Raw genomic sequence first — 21,798 nt, 5'->3', positions numbered from 1 at the left:
AATGACTTTATGCCTCTGCAAGCGGTGATCGACGGGAGGAGGGGAGAGTGGTTAGCTTATCGGGAAGTAGAGTGAACCAAGAGGCGGGGGGTTTCATCAAGGAGAAACAAATAGAACTTTCACACCGTAGCCTGTCCAGTCGTGAAACTGTTTTTCAAAGCTTCTCTGATGCTCACCGCACCCTCCTGTGCCTCAACCTCCCACCCTGCCATAAACGTCTCCCCCTTACTCTCACAGAGATTGTGGAGCACACAGTAAGCAGTAATAACAATAGGAATATTGGTTTCGCTGAGGTCTAACGAAGTCAATAAACTGCGCCAGCGTGCTTTTAAACATCCAAATGCACATTCTACCACCATTCTGCACTTGCTCAGCTTGAAGTTGAACAGCTCCTGACTACTGTCCAGGCAGCCTGCGTATGGCTTCATGAGCCATGGCATTAAGGGGTAGGCTGGGTCCCCAAGGATACATATAGGCATTTCAACATCCCCAACGGTTATTTTCTGGTCTGGGAATAAAGTCCCTTCCTGCAGCTTTTGAAGCAGACCAGAGTTCCTGAAGATGCAAGCGTCATGTACCTTTCCCGGCCGTCCCACATTGATGTTGGTGAAACGTCCCTTGTGATACCCCAGTGCTTGCAGCACTATTGAAAAGTACCCTTTGCAGTTTATGTATTCGCCGGCTTGGTGCTCCTGTGCCAAGATAGGGATATAGGTTCCGTCTATGGCCCCACCACAGTTAGGGAATCCCATTGCAGCAAAGCCATTCACTATGACCTGCACATTTCCCAGGGTCACTACCCTTGATATCAGCAGATCTTTGATTGCGTTGGCTACTTGCATCACAGCAACCCCCACAGTAGACTTGCCCACTCCAAATTGATTCCTGACTGACCGGTAGCTGTCTGGCATTGCAAACTTCCACAGGGCTATCGCCACTCGCTTCTCAACTGTGAGGGCTGCTCTCATCTTGGTATTCATGCTCTTCAGGGCGGGGGAAAGCAAGTCACAAAGTTCCATGAAAGTGCCCTAATGCATGCGAAAGTTTCGCAGCCACTGGGAATCGTCCCAAACCTGCAACACTATGTGGTCCCACCAGTCTGTGCTTGTTTCCCAGGCCCAGAATCGGTGTTCCACCCTGCCCCATTAGCACCATGATGCCCACATTGCCAGGGCCTGTGCTTTGAGAGAAGTCTGTGTCCATGTCCTCATCACTCTCGTCACCACACTGACATCGCCTCCTCGCCCGGTACCGCTTTGCCAGGTTCTGGTGCTGCATATACTGCTGGATAATGCGCGTGGTGTTTAATGTGCTCCTAATTGCCAAAGTGAGCTGAGCGGGCTCCATGCTTGCCGTGGTATGGCGTCTGCACAGAAAAAAGCTGCAGAACGATTATCTGCCATTGCTCTGATGGAGGGAGTGGCGACTGATGACATGGCTTACAGGGTTGGCTTACAGGGAATTAAAATCAACAAAGGGGGTGGCTTTACATCAAGGAGAAACAAAAACAACTGTCACGCAGAATGGCCCCTCAAGGATTGAACTGAAACCCCTGGGTTTAGCAGGCCAATGCTCAACCCACTAATCTATCGCTCCCTCTGGTATTTCAGGCAGGACTGAATCCCCATTAAGGTTTTCAAGGTGCCCCTGACAGACCTCACCAAAACGATTGTCAGCTGTTGATTTCACAGAGGGAGGAAGGGAAGGAGAAGCAAATGAATACAAAACAAATCTGGTCTATTTCTTGTTTTGATCCACTCCATCTATCTTTTACATCTTTGGCTGGCAGCAGACGGTGCAGTAGGACTGCAAGCCATCCACATCTCCTGGCTGCTCAGCAGAAGATGGTGCAATAGGACTGCTAGCCATCCTCATCTCCTGCAAGCTCACCATAAGATGGTACAATAGGACTGCCTGCAGAACTAAAGAGAATGACCTGGTCAAGTCACTCCTAATTTAGTCCCTGCACCCATGTCTGCCCAGGTGCTCCTGACTGACCTTACTGAGGCAGCCATGAGCACCTCAAACATGAGGACGATAGTTTTCAGGCCTGTAGCACCTTTTGCTGCCACAAGGCAATGGGTTGCTGCTGCTGTGTAGCAATGCAGTACTGCGTCTGCCAGGACCCAGGAGATATACGGAGACAGTGAGCTGAGCGGGCTCCATGCTTGCCATGGTATGGTGTATGCACAGGTAACTCAGGAAAAAAGGTGCAAAACAATTGTCTGCCATTGCTTTCACGGAGGGAGGGAGGAAGGGCCTGACGACATGTACCCAGAACCACCCTCGACAATGTTTTAGCCCCATCAGGCATTGGGATCTCAACCCAGAATTCCAATGGGCAGCGGAGACTGCGGGAACTGTGGGCTAGCTACCCACAGTGCAACGCTCCAGAAGTCGATGCTAGCCTCGGTATTGTGGAAGCACTCTGCTGAGTTAATACACTTAGAGCATTTTGTGTGGGGACACATACAATCGACTATATAAAAACAATTTATAAAAAAAGACTTCTATAAATTTGACCTAATTTCATACTGTAGACATACCCTAATTGTGCAGTAGTCAAATGGACCTTCCTTTATTCTCCTTTGCTATTACAACAGCATTGCTTAATTGTCTATTACTCACCCACTAGTAAATTTCTGCCTCTCAAGCAGAGTCATGTCCATTGATTTCACCAGTTCCCATTTAACTTTCAGTGGAATAATAACCTAAATCATATAAAAATAACGAGGAGCCCTTGTGGCATCTTAGAGACTAACACATTTGTTTGAGCATAAGCTTTCATGGGCTAAAACCTACTTCATCAGATGCATGGAGTAAAAAATACAGTAAGCAGTATATATATTACAGCACATGAAAAGATGGGAGTTGCCTTACCAAGTTGGCAACTCCGATCTTTTCATGTGCTGTAATATATATACTGCTTACTGTATTTTTCGTTCCATGCATCTGATGAAGTGGGTTTTAGCCCACGAAAGCTTATGCCCAAATAAATGTGTTAGTCTCTAAGGTGTCACAAGGACTCCTTGTTGTTTTTGCTGATACAGACTAACATGGCTACCATTCTGAAACCTAAATCATATAGGATAAATTGAATCACCAAGGAGAACAAGATTGGTTAGAACTGTTATTTATACCTGGGCCAGATTTCAGAAGAACTCATCTCCCACTAAATTTAGTGGCCAGATTTTCAAAAGAACTCGACAGCCAGCACCTCTTTGTTCTCTAAGAGTTGATGAGTTCTTCTGAAAATCTCACTAATAATACTACTGGTATCACGCATGGAGCTTTACAGCCCATAGTCCCGGCTCCCAGGAATTTACCATTTAAGGTGCTGATCCAGCCGCAATTTATACTCAAATGTAAAACTCCCTTTGACCCTAATGGGAGCTGAATCCAGCTCTTAGCTTATCTTAATAGTGAAGCTTTTTTGTTTCCATAGAAGCTGAGGATGCTCAGCATCATTCAGGGAGCAATCAGCACTGGGACACAGTTAGCCCTAAGGCCCTGATCCTGTAAAAATACACATACTCACATTTAATTTTACTCATGTTGATTTCAGTGGAAATACTTACAGCGCCAAAAGTTAAGCACATCTGTAAGTCTTCACAAGATCGGTACCTATGGGCTTCATTCTGCTCCATTAAAATTAAAATTAGACAAAAAATTACCCATGAATGTTATTTTCTAAAATAGATCTCCCCGAAGATGGATGAAAGTTGAGATGGATGGAGGGACAGCTGCCTGGATCTCTCTTCTGCATGCTTGTTTACAGTTATCACCATTAACTGACTTTTTTTAAAAAAAAATGCTCACTCCCCTCACCCCATTTTATTTTTATAAGAAAAAAAATTCTGTATTCAAACACACAGCCCATTTCAAAGCTACAGTGGTAGCCAGGAAATACTTTAGAGATCAGGTGAAATGAATTCAAGAAGAGTGAAAATGGTCTTTGGTTCTGCTCTGTTACCTTTTCCTGAAGAATCACTGCAGAGATGTGAATCATCTTCATCGTACTGTGCTTTGTTTCTTGCGGGCATTTTCACAGATCCCTCCTGCTTCTTTTGTCTCCCCGTTTCAGAAGCAGGCATTTTTCCCTTGGTCACTGTGACATTAAGGGTTTAATAGCAGCTGGAACATATAGTGGGGAAGGCAGCATGACTGAAAAAAAGACACCTTGTAATGAGGAATATCAATTAGGTAATAAAGTCAAGAAAAATGGAAAAACACAAGGAGCTTCAGCTCACTTGGCTTAAAGCAAAAACATAGCTTTTACTATTATAACAACTAAAATCCCTACTTTAAATAAACTGAAAACCAGCTACACACAGACAACAAGGTCATTTGTCTTTATAGGGAAAGTCTCTTTCTGGAGAGAAGGAACAAATAAGACACTTAAAAACTATCAGAGGCTAACAATTTTTAAAGAATCCATTAATAACATAATAGAAATAATTGCATAAAACACTAGTGGAAACAATTGCTTCTGGACTAGCTGAGATATACATCAAAATGATAAATATTGTCTTTGTAAAGTATATGAAATATTGTTTTACCTCTCCTAGTTAGCCCTCTTAACAAAACATGCCTTCTATTTACATTTAGAAAACTAAATGATTGTGTTTCATGAAGAATGAAAGACCAAACACATTGACAATGCTGTCTTTGTTCTTACATTTAATTCCTTTCTTTGGGAACTACAGTTAGCGTCTACATTTATGTTAAATAACAAACAAAAAATACAGGAAAATAAGAGAGATGTATATTTTAAAGTTATGTATTTTTCTTGCAAAAGGCTTTTGACTGAATGATCTCCAAGTACGCCAGTATGGCCAATCTCCACATAAGATGTTAAGTCTCAGTTCCACTAACAAATTAAGCACTGAGGGAGACAGCAAGGCCTGGGGACATTGGGGGGTGGGTCAGGTGCCCACGGGGGTCAGGGGCACCAAAATACACATTCACCCAGGGCACCATTTTCCCTAGACCAGCCCCAGTTGTAAGACTGAATCAAGCTCAAAGGCTTTTTTCCACACTTGTTACTGTAACTAATCATCATCATCGGCCATCCCTCGATTCAGATCTCTACCACAGATTTACATATGGGTCCTGAGACCCATATAATAACTAATATAAACTAACTAATATAAACATTTTAAAAGGGATAATCTTAAATACTATAAACTTAGACTCTTGAATGTGCAGTCTGTTGGAGCCTGATCCTGCAAGGTGCTGAACATCTTCAACTCACATTGAACTCCTAAGAAAACTAGCCAGTTGCTGGTTTTGTGTCCAAGTAGAAGAGCTGTACCTTGACATATATTTTGTGTTTGGAAAATCCAAAGCTAAAATTAACAGTGAAGAAAGGATTTAAAGGTGTCTTGCACTGCTTGTAGGTGGGCATTCCACTGCTCAAGGCCCACAGTCTCGATTCTGCTAGCAGGAGTGGAATGAGCTCATTGTTCAATTATCATGCACATTGTCCTTATTTTAGATAATTTTCCTATTATTTCCTAACAGCAGGAAAACCAGAGAATGGAAACTGTAACACATGGCACACGTATATCTGCACCTAGTCCCAAGGATCCCCTTTGCAAATGAGATCTTGCACTTTGTAGAGCTTTTTTCCCCCCCATGGTAAACTATTTAAATGAATAACCACATTTAAAGTACTCCTGGGGAAGAACCAATTTAAGGAAAACCATCCAGGAATTCACTGCAAATGAGATGCAGCATCTCCAAAGACTGTGTTTCTTACCGTAATGGTGACAGGCTTACATTGGCAGCTAACAGTGAATACCAGAGAGTCAGGAATCTATCCATTATGCCTCGGTTTAAACCAGCTAGGCAAAAGGCCTTTTTTATCCCTTAAAATAAATACATAAGTAGCTTTCACAGCAAATAAAATGTATGCCTAACTAGTGACTGCCTATGTTCTTGTAGCTTATATATTAGGGGGTCCCCATAGGAACAGAAGTTATATGCTAATAAGTATAAAATTGAGAGCAATGCTGTCCTTTCCTGGAGTAATCAATCATACATCAGATTTTTGTCATATCACACATCTCCCTTTAGTCCTGCGAGTTCATGAGATTCTCCTATTAATTCAATATTATTTGTACTGTGGTTGATGTTAGTGGCAAAATTTCCGTTGATGCCAATGGAAGCAGGATTGGGATCTTAGCTCTAAGGGGTAGTTTGCATTCAGAGTGTACCTCTTCACAGCTGATCTCCCAGTTCTGATGCTTATAAACCTAGCACATAACAAAAATTAACCCCAGCAGTCATGCAAGAAAGCGCTACAAGGTACCACTTAGTCTTGTCAGGATCTATCTGATCATCCAGTCTCTCTCCTGCCTGGACTGATTCTTGTTTAGCTGTAACAATGTGAAGAAACGCCTGACCAGCAGAATTAAAACATGAGGTTCAAGATGCAACTCCGCTTTACACACTGGGGAGACCAAATGCAACATGCACAACCCAGTATCTAGAATCAGTCTTTACTGAGTCTGCCTCTGTGCTCATGTATATCTACATTTGCAAAATTCATTTCCAAAGAGTTTGGCTCATAAGATGATTGGCTGCATAGACGTCAGCTCCTTTGTGGTTGTATGCCCATGCATTTGTTGTTAGAAGCCATAACTTGCTGCACCAGCTAGGTAAGGTCTCATCAATTCCCTTCTTTGAGATTCCTTCACCTGTCATAGACATGTTACCTTTATGTGAGGCAAATATCTGTTGAAAAGAGGTACTGCTTCAAATTACCTGAAGGCTTTACTCACTGTCATGAGGATTCTTAGTTCAAAAGTAACCTGGAATGAATATATTTATTTCTGATGGTTTCCTAGTCATTACTGCTGCATTCATCAGTTGATGGCATATTGGGCATCATTAAGAGCACTGAAGTATATGAATTGCAACAGGTTATATCAGCAGTCATCTCTGGAGTTGTTCCTTCTCATTTTTTCCCTTGAGTTAGCTAAACCCGATGAGTTAGATTAAATGACTTGAATAGTGTTTTACTAGTATCTTTTATTTCTGTCACTATTCTGAAAACATCAATCCATAAATGATCATTCCAAGTTAATTTTCATCTGTGTGCATTTAAAATATCCTCAGCTATTCCTTGCAGTTTGCTCGTCAAAAAAAAGCAAGGTGCCGCTACAAGAGTCTGATAACTGGACAGGTTATCATCCCACAAAGGAATATTTTTGCACTGCACATGTAAGGAAGATGTGGGTCCAGCTGGCTAACACACCCCACACTTGCTACAAGAGTCAGTGGGGTCTCCGCAACATTTAGAAACTTGTAGGTCATAAGGAGATAATTCAAGCACCCTGCCTCTTATTTTCATTTTTTGGCTTCATCGTCTATTTGTTGCAAAAATGTAACCCCACTTGCCACATCCTTTTGAAGCAGCTGTTCCTTTTGGTATGGCTGATATCTTCTCTTCCTGGAGCCACTATTGGTGGTGGTGGCTTGGAATTGATTGTTTTGATTTATGCTTCAGTGCCAAGGCAAAATGTTATTAAATATTCATATTACAGTAGCACCTAGAAGCTCCTATCAGGCTAGAGGCGGTATTGTATACAAACACATACAAATACAATGATAATTTATTTTTTTAATTGCTCATTTTCCAAATCCATCATCCGTGATTATCATAGCTGGACCTTTGAAAAAGTTGTTTTCTGACAGAGAGCACTTCACATCACTCAGAATGCGGTTGTACATGCAGCGCACAGGTCATATTAGCACATCATGCTAATTAGCCAAGAATTCCACCAGCCTGGCCAAAGTCAGCAAGAGTCAAGAGACAACAGCTGTCCTCTCTGTAACTTAAGAACCTTTCTCAGTGTTGCCATTTCACTGACTTTTCCTGTCGCCTTAATGTCACACAACTCAGTGAACTGAAGAGTGAAGTTCAGCTAAACTCACATCTGTGCTAAGCACATTGTGCATGCACTTCCTTCAGTTTGGTTCTTTTCCCCATTGAGCAGGACAAATTACTTCAGAGCATTTCGAACTTTACTGATGCAAAGCATTCACTCAGATGCATCTCCAAATTCAAATGAACCACACTTTTCACTGCATCCAGATTATGCTTTTCTGTAAGTATGAAATGATTTCAGATCTGGCTTCTCTGGAATGAGTGTCAGTGAGTCAAATTCAGAAATATACTTTAGTTTACTCCTATAACCATTCAATGTCCCCCAGCCACCCCATCAACTAACTCTGACTTTTTGCCTATCACTTAATATAGCTTAACATCTATCTTTTGTACTCAGTAAATTTGTTTTACTGTTTATCTTTACGAGTGAGTTTGCCTGAAGCGTGTGGCAAATCTGCTCAGGTTTTGCAAAGGCTGATGTATATCCACTTTCCATTGATGAACCAATTAATAAATTTGCACTGCCCATCTTGAACAGAGCAAAATGGTATATTCCTGAGATGCAAGGCTGGGAGCTGGGGGGGATCTGGCCGGTGCCTTTCCCTGTGTGATTCATGAGTAGCTCTGGGAGCATTCATGCAATCAAGCTGGGTGTGGATCTCCACATGTTGTTGTGCTGAGTGTTAACAGCACTTGGAGGGGTTTGCTGCTTGTCACTAGCAAGGCATTGTGAGAGTCAGCCCAGGCTGGAGAGAGTTAAAGGGGATACAGGGGTTCCACAGCCCCAGGCTGCACCCTGGGGATCCCATCATAGAAATTAATTATTCTATCTTTAGAATAGGGTCTGTATAGTGTGAAGTAGATAAGGAAAGTGGCCATGTATTGAACAATGAGGAAAAAACAAATATTCATTAGCTGCTCACTTAGCGAGCCCTATCCATCATCCTGTGCATTGAAAGAAGCTGGGGTCCTGTGAAACAATTAGTAAGTGATCATGTAATTAAAGACTATGTCATAATGCATACATGTGCCGGGACAGAATTAAGTATATACTGGGACTCTCAATTCTGGCATTTCCTAATTTTTGAGTGATTTACTTTGCAACCGTTTACTTTGCATTTTAATGCAGTTTTTTTGTGTGTAATATTGTCTACGTTTGGCAATGATTCCATGAAAGGACAGACACCATAATGTGAAAATCATGGAATTTGACCTTAAAAGACAGACAAACTTGGTGTGATGTGTTTAGCACACCATTGTTTACTGCTTATAACTACAGAGCCATACAAGGCAACAATGAATGCCCAGTAGAAAAAAAATGGAAAATTTGTAGCAGAAAATCATATTTAGCTACAAGATAGCACTTTACATATTTAGCCATTTTTATTATTTCATTTTAAAAATGTTATTTTTACTCATTAAAAATGTGTCTAGACCATCTGAATACATTGTGTCTTGTCTCATAGAACGGGTCTTTTAACTTTTCCAGGCACAAAATGAGTGGTAAATCTTCTTTGGCTCGGCATCACCATTGTGTGCACAAGTGTCCTGAGGATATTTTAAAACAATATCATGATATAAAATTGTGCTGAATTAATTCTAACCATTGAGATCTTAAACCTGACTTGATTATTTGCCAATTATAAGTACGCCTGAAGTAAAATACAGTTTTAATCCTGATAGAGTGGCTTATCTGGATCTACCTATCTAAGTGTTTGTATGGGAACCAGAACCATATATTATTGTGCTGGAGGATGTTGGTGGCTGCTGGTAGGCATGTCTTCAATCTGTGGGCGGTCAATGACCTCATTGAAGCTGATGGACATGCTAGCCACATTTCATTCAAGCTAAATGAAGGTGCAATTAAATGCACCTTGGCTTAGTGACAGGTAAAATAATAGAAGCCACTGCCCAAGGCACAGACTAGAATGGCAAGGCTCAGTAGAAGCTGAGCCATGTGGCTCAAGGGATTTTCTGGAAACTGATTGGAAAAGCAGGGGCTGGGGCACTGATCTGGTTGCAGTCGTTTGAGTGAGTGTGGAAAAAAAAACAAGAAAGAAGCAGAAGGTCAGGAGAAAGCTAGAGAAGTAACTGGTAGCATGGTTCTTAGAGAAAGCAGAGAGAGAGCTCAGTGGAACACACAACTAGATGGAAAGCAGGCTTGAATTTCTGAACAAGGAAACTGCTGCTTGTTTGCTTCTAATTTGTTCAGGGAAATAGGACTTTGTGTACATTCTTTGTAAATAAACAAGACTGCACCCAAGAAATACTGGACTCTCATAATCCATCTCTCCTCCTAAAGAAAACAATCCCACAAGGCTCCAAATATTGGTTAAAAGCTCAGATGTCAAGGGTTCAATAGTATATTCGCATAAATTTCAGCTAATAAAAACCTAAAGCTGATAAGCCATAACTGACCACACAACACAACTACTTTCATACTAACTACAGTAGAATTTTACTAAGTGAAAGAAAAGGTTTGATTGGCTACTTGTTGGACTGCAAGTTCCTTCAAAACATCTACTATAGAAATAGAGCCTGCATTTCAAAGGTGACCTTTCTGCTTATGATCTGAACGCAGCAAAAGGAAAACAAAGATGGATTTATTTTTAAAAATATCTTTTAAGAAGATAATAGCTACAATAGATATAATTTCTGGGGGAGATGTATCACTATCTCATGGCTCAATAAAACCCTCAAAATTGGTCAGTTAAGGCCCAAAACTTGATCTCTGAAAGTTATAATAATCTGATGGGGAGAATTCAATTCTAAGGCATCATCCACAGTATACAGAAATCAATGAGAAGACAAACCTTGGCTTCAGTGGACTTTGGATTCTGTCCTCAATCTTTGTCACTCCACTGACAGCAAGGAAGCCGGGCATTTTCAGTGCAAACCCTGTTTTTGAATTCACGCCTTCTAAAAACCAATTAAAAAAAAAGTCTGGAGATTTTAGGCCACTATGCAAAATTTGTTCCCTCTGGTTAATTCTTAATTTGGGCCTGGCCTGGAGGTAGTGGGGTGGAAGGAATTTATTTCTAGATTTGAATGACTGATTTTACAGGGAATAATTTATTCAATTAATTTAACTTTATTTTATTCTTTGAAGATTATCCATACTCATCTTGCAGTTATCACCAATTTATTCCTCATTCACAGAATAATTTCTACAAATCAGCCCTAGGTCTATAATTTGTGCATGAGTGGTTTTTTTTATATTTTATATTCAAAATTTGAGCTTTCTTTAGGTTTGATTGGCTATACAGCTCATGGTGTATTTTTTCCCATTCCCTGACTGTTTGAGCTTAACTCTTAGAATAAGCTTGCGTTTAAGAGCTCAAAATTTGGTTTCCACAAATATTCTCTTATTATTTGCTGTTTCTGTGAACATTTTTGCAAGCAAATTTGATCATAAGAGAATCTAGCAGAATTGTTAGAAGACACACAAATAGAGGCAAAGCAAATTTGGTGCTTTTTTATGCAGATGAATATTTTAGAGACTTTTAATGCTATTTACCCTGCTTACTTAATTAATAAGAGGAAGGCATGGATTTGATCTGTGTCAACTGTTGGTAAGAGTTTTAATTTTTGTCCTACATGCCCAGTGTGAGGGCTGATACAGTATACAGGCTGGTTAAGTAATTTTAATGAACTAATTACCTATGCCATGCTTCTCAAGATTTTGTTGAAATTGGGGCTGTTTAGCTAACGTACAGATTCACATTCTCACACTTTTATAAAAGTTTTGTTAATCAAAATAAAATTTAAACAAGTTAGATGTTATATGACAGTGTTTCTAATCATAACATAAATTGGGCTTCATGTATTATCTTGTTGCTGTCTAATCAGAAAACAGGGCATCTCTGTTGCCCTTTTAAATCTGTAACTTCATATTGTTGCTGTGGGTCTTGTTCCCCAAACCCAAGCTCTACAGATCTTCACATTCCAATTCTGCTTTCAGAATTTCACCAGTTTAAGCAACTGCTAGACACCTGCTATGATTTTGTTCCAGGGATGAGACTCTGGTTTGGACACCTCTGTCATCCTGATCTTCCCAAAGCTTCCCTGTGGGTTCTGACCTCTTTCACACAACATCATATTCCTTCTGATAATGCAGAATCTCTTTCTTTATGCAAAATCGGTAAAGTCTCTCCACATTCTTTGACAGTCCAGTATGCAGCAGTATCAATCTTCTCTCCTCCAACATCCTTAGCTTGAATTAACATTAGCAGGATGAAAAATGATATAAACATTTGATTGTTAGCTGTTTATTATCTTTATTTATTCTTATTTGACTTATGAGCTGGAATTGCTTCATCAGTGTACTTTGCAGCTGGCACCTGTGCACTTCTAATCAAGCAGTGAACATATCTCTCTGACCATCCTGTTCTTATGATGCACAGTGGTTGGGTTAACTTTTAAGACTTACATTTATTTGATGGAAAGCCAATGAAAAAGTGGAAGTGCTTCACTCAGTCTTTGCAATAAGATATCTTTGTTCATTATTTAAGCACTTCCATTAATCAATATTTCTTATTTAAAATAAAAACATATGTTGTCCTGACACACGGTGGTTACCGTCTCCTAGCAACACAACTTCCTCTTAAGCTGACACTTGTTCTTTTGAGGGGTCTACACCCTGAATACTTTCAATAGAATTCAGTCTCCATATTTTTTGTCTAACTTAATCAATCCTTTACTTTATGTGTTTGATTAGCTATATAAAAGGGTTTATTATTTCCATAATGTCACAATAGTTTGCTCTATCAGATATGATAACTTCTGATCTTTTTGTATTAACACTTTCATGATGCATTTAAACTAAGTAGTGCAAAGCTCCTCTTTCACAAATACACCAGGAATTTCCAGGTCGGAAGGTTTGTGCCTGTCACTCCAGGTTTTAGAGTGCAACCTTGTGAAAGACTAGAGGAACACTGTTGCTAGATTTTCATTTTTACTACTTTCCAGGGTCTGTATAACTGCCATTGATACATGGTGTTATTGAAATCCATATTTATTGAGGTTGTCACCAGATAAAACAGTGATGGGCATGACATACATTTTAAAGCTAAATAAATTCTACCATTCCATTTCCAGGAGTACCCCCACCCTCACACTACTATTTTTGTCAGGCACACAAAAACAATGATTTTGTACTTCTTGTGTTGTCTGGGCTGCAAACAAACACTATCTAGGGCCATTATGTGATCATTGACTCTATATATAGGTACACGAATAAAGCCATCTTGGTAAAATAAAGAGTCATAGAAGTAGTTGGTCTTCCCAAAGAAAAACAATGATAATTTCTGTTCAGTTTGAAACACAATGGAAAAACAAATGTTCACTAAATAAAGGTCAATGTTGGTACAGAAGGAAATTTGTAATGTTCTCAAAAGGGAATTACAAATATGGAAGAATAACCAAAGAAACCCCAAAAGCTTAAAATTACTTGACAGAGCCCTTGTAATACTTAGCCCTGGTCTACACTAGGACTTTAGGTCAAATTTAGTAGCTTTAAATCGATGTAAACCTGCACCCATCCACACGATGAAGCCCTTTATTTCGACTTAAAGGGCTCTTAAAATCGATTTCCTTACTCCACCCCTGACAAGTGGATTAGCGCTTAAATCGGCCTTGCCACCTCGAATTTGGGGTACTGTGGACACAATTCGACGGTATTGGCCTCCGGGAGCTATCCCAGAGTACTCCATTGTGACCACTCTGGACAGCACTCTCAACTCAGATGCACTGGCCAGGTAGACAGGAAAAGAACCGCGAACTTTTGAATCTCATTTCCTGTTTGGCCAGCGTGGCAAGCTGCAGGTGACCATGCAGAGCTCATCAGCAGAGGTGATCATGATGGAGTCCCAGAATTGCAAAAGAGCTCCAGCATGGACCGAACAGGAGGTACGGGATCTGATTGCTGTATGGGGAGAGGAATCCGTGCTATCAGAACTCGTTCCAGTTTTCGAAATGCCAAAACCTTTGTCAAAATCTCCCAGGGCATGAAGGACAGAGGCCATAACAGGGACCTAAAGCAGTGCCGCATGAAACTTAGGAGCTGAGGCAAGCCTACCAGAAAACCAGAGAGGCGAACGGCCACTCCGGGTCAGAGCCTCAAACATGCCGCTTCTATGATGAGCTGCATGCCATTTGAGGGGGTTCAGCCACCACTACCCCAGCCATGTTGTTTGACTCCTTCAATGGAGATGGAGGCAACACGGAAGCAGGTTTTGGGGACGAAGAAGAAGATGATGATGATGAAGAGGTTGTAGATAGCTCACAGCAAGCAAGCGGAGAAACCGGTTTTCCCGACAGCCAGGAACTGTTTCTCACCCTGGACCTGGAGCCAGTACCCCCTGAACCCACCCAAGGCTGCTTCTTGGACCCGGCAGGTGGAGAAGGGACCTCCGGTGAGTGTACCTTTTAAAATACTATAAATGGTTTAAAAGCAAGCATGTGAAAGTATTACTTTGCCCTGGCATTCACGGTTCTCCTAGATGTAGTCCTAAAGCCTTTGCAAAAGGTTTCTGGGGAGAGCAGCCTTATTGCGTCCTTCATGGTAGGACACTTACCACTCCAGGCCAGTAACACGTACTTGGGAATCATTGTACAACAAAGCATTGCAGTGTATGTTTTCTGGCGTTCAAACAACATCCGTTCATCTCTCTGTGTTATTCTCAGGAGAGTGAGATATAATTCATGGTCACCTGGTTGAAATAGAGTGCTTTTCTTCAGGGGACACTCAGAGGAGCCCGTTCCTGCTGGGCTGTTTGCCTGTGGCTAAGCAGAAATGTTCCCCACTGTTAGCCACGGGGGGTGTAGCCACTGTTTTATAAAATGTGTCTTTTTAAATACTGTTGTCCCTTTTTTTTCTCCACCAGCTGCATGTGTTTCAATGATCACAGGATCTTCTCCTTCCCAGAGGCTAGTGAAGATTAGAAAGAAAAAAAAACGCACTCGAGATGAAATGTTCTCCGAGCTCATGCTGTCCTCCCACACTGATGAATGCGTCAGTGCAATAAGAGCACAGACAAATGCGTGGAGGCAAATAATGTCAGAGTGCAGGAAAGCACAAAATGACCGGGAGGAGAGGTGGCGGGCTGAAGAGAGTAAGTGGCGGGCTGAAGAGAGGGCTGAAGCTCAAATGTGGCGGCAGCGTGATGAGAAGAGGCAGGATTCAATGCTAAGGCTGCTGGAGGACCAAACCAGTATGCTCCAGTGTATGGTTGAGCTGCAGCAAAGGCAGCTGGAGCACAGACTGCCACTACAGCCCCTGTGTAACCAACCACCCTCCTCCCCAAGTTCCATAGCCTCCACACCCAGACACCCAAGAACGCGGTGGGGGGGCCACCAGCCAACCAGCCACTCCGCCACAGAGGATTGCCCAAAATAAAGAAGGCTGGCATTCAATAAATTTTAAAGTTGTAAACTTTTAAAGTGCTGTATGGCATTTTCCTTCCCTCCTCCACCACCCCTCCTGGGCTACCTTGGTAGTCATCCCCGTATTTGTGTGATGAATGAATAAAGAATGCATGAATGTGAAGCAACAATGACTTTATTGCCTCTGCAAGCAGTGATCGAAGGGAGGAGAGGAGGGTGCTTAGCTTACAGGGAAATAGAGTGAACCAAGGGGCGGGGGGTTTCATCAAGGAGAAACAAACAGAACTTTCACATCGTAGCCTGGCCAGTCATGAAACTGGTTTTCAAAGCTTCTCTGATGTGTACCGCGCCCTCCTGTGCTCTTCTAACCGCGCTGGTGTCTGGCTGAGCGTAACCAGCAGCCAGGCGATTTGCCTCAACCTCCCACCTCGCCATAAACGTCTCCCCCTTACTCTCACAGCGATTGTGGAGCACACAGCAAGCAGTAATAACAGTGGGAATATTGGTTTCGCTGAGGTCTAACCGAGTCAGTAAACTGCGCCAACACGCCTTTAAACATCCAAATGCACATTCTACCACCATTCTGCACTTGCTCAGCCTGTAGTTGAACAGCTCCTGACTACTGTCCAGGCTGCCTGTGTATGGCTTCATGAGCCATTGCATTAAGGGGTAGGCTGGGTCCCCAAGGATACATATAGGCATTTCAACATCCCCAACGGTTATTTTCTGGTCTGCGAATAAAGTCCCTTCCTGCAGCTTTTGAAGCAGACCAGAGTTCCTAAAGATGGAGCGTCATGTACCTTTCCCGGCTGTCCCACGTTGATGTTGGTGAAATGTCCCTTGTGATCCACCAGAGCTTGCAGCACTATTGAAAAAGTACCCCTTGCGGTTTATGTACTCGGCGGCTTGGTGCTCCGATGCCAAGATAAGGATATGGGTTCCTGTCATAAATATAAAGGGAAGGGTAAACCTCTTTGAAATCCCTCCTGGCCAGGGGAAAGCTCCTCTCACCTGTAAAGGGTTAAGAAGCTAAAGGTAAACTCGCTGGCACCTGACCAAAATGACCAATGAGGAGACAAGATACTTTCAAAAGCTGGGAGGAGGGAGAGAAACAAAGGGTCTCCGTCTGTCTATATGCTGTTTCTGCCGGGGATAGACCAGGAATGGAATCTTAGAACTTTTAGTAAGTAATCTAGCTAGGTACATTTTAGATTATGATTTCTTTAAATGGCTGAGAAAAGAATTGTGCTGAATAGAATAACTATTTCTGTCTGTGTATCTTTTTTGTAACTTAAGTTTTTGCCTAGAGGGATTCTCTATGTTTTGAATCTAATTACCCTGTAAGGTATCTACCATCCTGATTTTACAAAGGGGATTTCTTTACTTCTATCTCTATTAAAAGTCTTCTTGTAAGAAAACTGAATGCTTTTTCATTGTTCTCAGATCTCAGACCCACAGATTGGGTCTGTGGTCACCTATGCAAATTGGTGAGGCTTTTTATCCAACATTTCCCAGGAAAGGGGGGGTGCAAGTGTTGGGAGGATTGTTCATTGTTCTTAAGATCCAAGGGTCTGGGTCTGTAGTCACCTAGGCAAATTGGTGAGGCTTTTTACCAAACCTTGTCCAGGAAATGGGGTGCAAGGTTTTGGGAAGTATTTTGGGGGTAAAGACGTGTCCAAACAGCTCTTCCCCAGGAACCAGTATTAGTTTGGTGGTGGTAGCGGCCAGTCCAAGGACAATGGGTGGAATATTTTGTACCTTGGGGAAGTTTTGACCTAAGCTGGTAAAGATAAGCTTAGGAGGTTTTTCATGCAGGTCCCCACATCTGTACCCTAGCGTTCAGCGTGGGGAAGGAACCTTGACAGTTCCGTCTATGGCCCCACCACAGTTAGGGAATCCCATTGCAGCAAAGCCATTCACTATGACCTGCACATTTCCCAGGGTCACTACCCTTGATATCAGCAGATCTTTGATTGCGTGGGCTACTTGCATCACAGCAGCCCCAACGTAGATTTGCCCACTCCAAATTGATTCCCAACTGACCGGTAGCTGTCTGGCATTGCAAGCTTCCACAGGGCTATCGCCACTCGCTTCTCAACTGTGAGGGCTGCTCTCATCTTGGTATTCATGCTCTTCAGGGCGGGGGAAAGCAAGTCACAAAGTTCCATGAAAGTGCCCTTACGCATGCGAAAGTTTCGCAGCCACTGGGAATCATCCCAGACCTGCAACACTATGCGGTCCCACCAGTCTGTGCTTGTCTCCCAAGCCCAGAATCGGCGTTCCACAGCATGAACCTGCCCCATTAGCACCATGATGCATGCATTGGCAGGGCCCATGCTTTCAGAGAAATCTGTGTCCATGTCCTGATCACTCATGTGACCATGCTGACGTCACCTCCTCGCCAGGTATCGCTTTGCCAGGTTCTGGTGCAGCATATACTGCTGGATAATGCGTGTGGTGTTTAATGTGCTCCTAATTGCCAAAGTGAGCTGAGCGGCCTCCATGCTTGCCTTGGTATGGCGTCTGCACAGAGAAAAGGCGCGGAACGATTGTCTGCCGTTGCTCTGACGGCGGGAGGGGCGACTTATTACATGGCTTACAGGGTTGGCTTCAGGGAGCTAAAATCAACAAAGTGGGTGGCTTTACATCAAGGAGTATTTCAGGCAGGACTTCACGGAGGGTTCCAATAAGAAATGGTGCACCTCAGTAATTGTTCTTATTGGAACAAGGAGGTTAGTCTGGCCTCTGATTGATACATGGCTAGATTTACCTCACTGCACCTTCTCTGTGAGTGACTACAGTGTGACCTAGAGGAATGAGGGGAGGGGCGGGGAAGCAAATGAGTGCAAAACAAATCTGGTCTATTTCTTGTTTTGATCCACTCCATCTATCTTTTACATCTTTGGCTGGCAGCAGACGGTGCAGAAGGACTGCATGCCATCCACATCTCATGGCTGCTCGGCAGAAGATGGTACAGTACGACTGCTAGCCATCCTCATCTCTTGCCTGCCCGGCAGAAGATGGTACAGTACGACTGCTAGCAATCCGTATCTCCTGCCTGTTCACCATAAGACGGTTCAATAGGACTGACTGCAGGACTAAAGAGAATGACCTGGTCAAGTCACTCCAAATTTAGTCCCTGCGCCCATGTCTGCCCAGGCGCTCCCAGCCGACATGGCCAGGAGCACCTCAGACACGACGATGACGGCTACCAGTCATATTGCACCGTCTGCTGCCAGAAGGCAATGGGTTGCTGCTACTGTGTAGCAATGCCATACCGCGTCTGCCAGCACCCAGGAGACATATGGTGACGGTTACCTGAGCGGGCTCCATGCTTGCCGTGGTATGGCGTCTACACAGGTAACTCAGGATAAAAGGCGCAAAATGATTGTCTGCCCTTGCTTTCACGGAGGGAGGGAGGGAAGGGGGGCCTGACAATATGTACCCAGAACCACCCGCGACAATGTTTTAGCCCCATCAGGCATTGGGATCTCAACCCAGAATTCCAATGGACAGCGGAGACTGCGGGAACTGTGGGCTAGCTACCCACAGTGCAACGCTCCAGTCATAGGCGCCGACTTCCCCTCTGCTCGGTGGGTGCTCACCCCACCGCCCCTGCCCCACCTCTTCCCACCCCTGCACCGCCCTCGCCCCACCCCCATTCCACCCCTTCCCCAAAGTCCCCGACCCACCCTGCCTTTTCCCACCCCAGCCCTTCCCCCTTCCCGCCCCCATTCCACCCCCTTCCTCTGAGTCCCCATCCCTACCCTACCTCTTCTCTGCCTCCTCCCCTGAGCGCACCTCATCCCCACTCCTCCCCCTCCCTCTTGGAAAGTCCTAAGCACTGCCAGACAGCTGTTAGGTGGCAGGAAGAGCCGGGAGGGAGAGGGAGGAACGGGGATGCAGCACACTACAGGCGGGAGAAGGAGGCCAGGAGGTGGGAGCTTCGCTGCCGGTGGGTGCGGAGCACCCGTTAATTTTTCCCCGTGGGTGCCCCACACTGACAACTCTGGTCACTACTATGAACGCCGCTGCCTAGAGTTAACGTAGACAAGAAGTGCCCTTTTAAAGCCCCATGGATTTTTGAAATTCCTTTTACTGATTGCCTGCCTTGGCAAATGCACTTAACACACCTAGCAGCTTTCCACTGTCGAGTGCAGCTGCCCAGCTGACCATGCTTACTACACACTCCAGAAGCGCTCCTGTCTAGAGTAGACAAGAGATATTGGATCTCCTGGGCCTGTGGGGAGAAGAGTCTTTGCAGGTGTAATCCATGCCTGCTTGGTATGGCACTCTGTCCCGCTCTAGTGGCAGCTAGACCATCTAGAGATTGATGAGCCTGCTACAGCCTTGGCAAAGAGAGAGAGATGTCTTTTAGCTTATGCAGTAAGCCCCAGAGACTCCAGATTTGATCCCGGGTCTGTCAGCATTACTTAGGCACAGCTCCGAACCAGCATAGAAATATGGACATCTATGAGCAGATTGCTCAGGGATGCAGGAGAAGGGCTACAACAGGGACCAGCAGCAGTGCTGTGTGAAAGCAGACACACCGGAAGGCCTGGGAAACCAACAATTGATCCAGTGGTGTGCCACAGACTTGCTGCCTTTACAAAGAGCTGCATGATATACCTGGCAGAAACACCCTCCGCCAACAGCACTGTGGATACTTCCAAAGAGCCCAGGTCACAAAGACCTGCCATGAACAGCCAGGAGGAGAAGGTGGACAAGGAAGAGGCAGGCGACCAGGGGATCTAGCTGCAAAGCGAGGCAGGATTGATTGTTGGCTTCACTGCAGTCCAGCCAGTCCCACCAGTCAAGCATAGGTGAACCCAATGTAGGGCAGGAACTTTGGGTAAGTACACAGTTTGCTTTGAAATTACAGGGATGGCACCCCCAGCACAGTGCAAACATCTTTAAATTTACTCATTTTTACTCATTGTGGCCTTCATGGTGTTCCCCTCCATATTTGTGGAATGACTGAGCCAGATAAGTAGGAGAAAGAAGAGGACTCGGGATGACATGTTCCGGGAGATTCTACAAGCCAGTGCTGCATCAGAGAACAAGCACATGGCCTGGAGGAGGAGGATTGCCCTTGGAGACAGCCTGGGGAAGGATAGAGAGAAGAGGAGAAAGGTGCAGGGAAAGGAGAGGAACATGCAGCACAACATGCAGGCACTTCTCAGGCAGCAAACACAGATGCTGCCGACTCTGGTGGACCTGCAACAACCCCAGGATCGCCTCCCGCTGCAGCCCATTAAGAACTCAATATCAGGACATCCCTGTGCGCCCCCCATCCCTCAACATTCCATGTGGCATCAAGGGTCATTGTACTACACTTACCACTCCACCCTGGTGGACACTAAAGACAATCATAGCTTCACATACACTGACCTGTGAAAGCCACGGTTGGCATATGTGTAGCTGAAATGGACATGATTGTTCTTTCCCCTTCATATGTTCTGATTGCTTAATGTATTAATTTTTAAATGGTTTTCTTTTGAATTGCCTGTTTCATGTTACAGAACAAAAGTCTATTTTTTGGAACATGATTCATCTTTATTAGTTCCAAACATATGCTGACTTGTGCGAGCAGTTCTGAAAGTGACCAATCACTTGTTACTGTTAGTGTCACACAACTCATAGCATCGCTCACAAACAATATTAATAGGTGCATTGGCAATGTTGAATTTCTACATACTCAGCAATCACTAGAAGATTCATACCTGGTTGCAAGAGAGGAGAGTCAGGTAGAGCATGCTACTGCAACCTTGTATCTGGCTGTTCATACTCAGCAGACAGCCACTTCACCTCTGCCCTCCACCCCAGCAGAAATGTTTCCCCCTTTGCTTCACAGGTATTGCACTAGACACAGCAGACAGCCATAACCGTTGGGGTATTTTTCTGACTGAGGTCCAATCTTGCGAGTAAACAATGCCAGCAACCCTTCAAATGACCAAAGGCACATTCAATTGTCATTCTGCACCCGCTGAGCCTGTAGCTGAAATGCTCCTTGGTGCTGTCGATGTGGATGGGCCAGGGGAGAAAGGGGTAGGCTGGACAGGATCACTATAGGCATTTCAACATTCTCAATGGTGATCCACTGGTTGGGAAAGAAAGTCCCTGCTTCCAGTTTTCTGAGCAGTCCTGTATTCTTAAAGATGCGAGCATCATGCACTTTCCCTGACCAGCCCACATTGATGTAGATGAAGTGTCCCCGGTGATCTACTAGCACTTGCATAATCATATAAAAATAGCCCTTTCTGCTGATGTACTCCATGGCAAGGTGGTCTGGTGCCAAAAGAGGGATACATATGCCATTTATCATCCCACTGTAGTTTGTGAGCCACTTTGCTGCAAATCCACCCACGACGTACTGAACCTGGCCGAGAATCACAGTCCTGTCCTGTGGAGGTGATTATGATCCTGCACACTTGCATCACGATGGCCCCTGTGGTGGATTTCCTGACTCAAATTGATTCCCAGCTGACCAATAGCAAGCTGGCATTGCAAGTTTCCACAGT

At 43.9% G+C, this 21,798-nt stretch overlaps 1 long non-coding RNA gene across 1 annotated transcript in view; it reads right to left on the bottom strand.

Annotated features, from left to right (window-relative positions):
* The window catches only part of LOC140908144 (uncharacterized), a 70,913-nt gene extending 66,824 nt beyond the window's left edge, over positions 1-4,089 (bottom strand). Inside the window, exon 1 of the long non-coding RNA XR_012157777.2 lies at positions 3,974-4,089. This is a non-coding gene — a long non-coding RNA (uncharacterized LOC140908144). The remainder of the gene's footprint in view (positions 1-3,973) is intronic.
* Positions 4,090-21,798: the final 17,709 nt, after the last annotated feature.

Source organism: Lepidochelys kempii, chromosome 3, assembly GCF_965140285.1.
Source record: "Lepidochelys kempii isolate rLepKem1 chromosome 3, rLepKem1.hap1, whole genome shotgun sequence".
Taxonomy (NCBI): domain Eukaryota; kingdom Metazoa; phylum Chordata; order Testudines; family Cheloniidae; genus Lepidochelys; species Lepidochelys kempii.
Note: the sequence above shows the minus strand (reverse complement) of the source record. Positions and strands in the feature narration are given on the sequence as shown.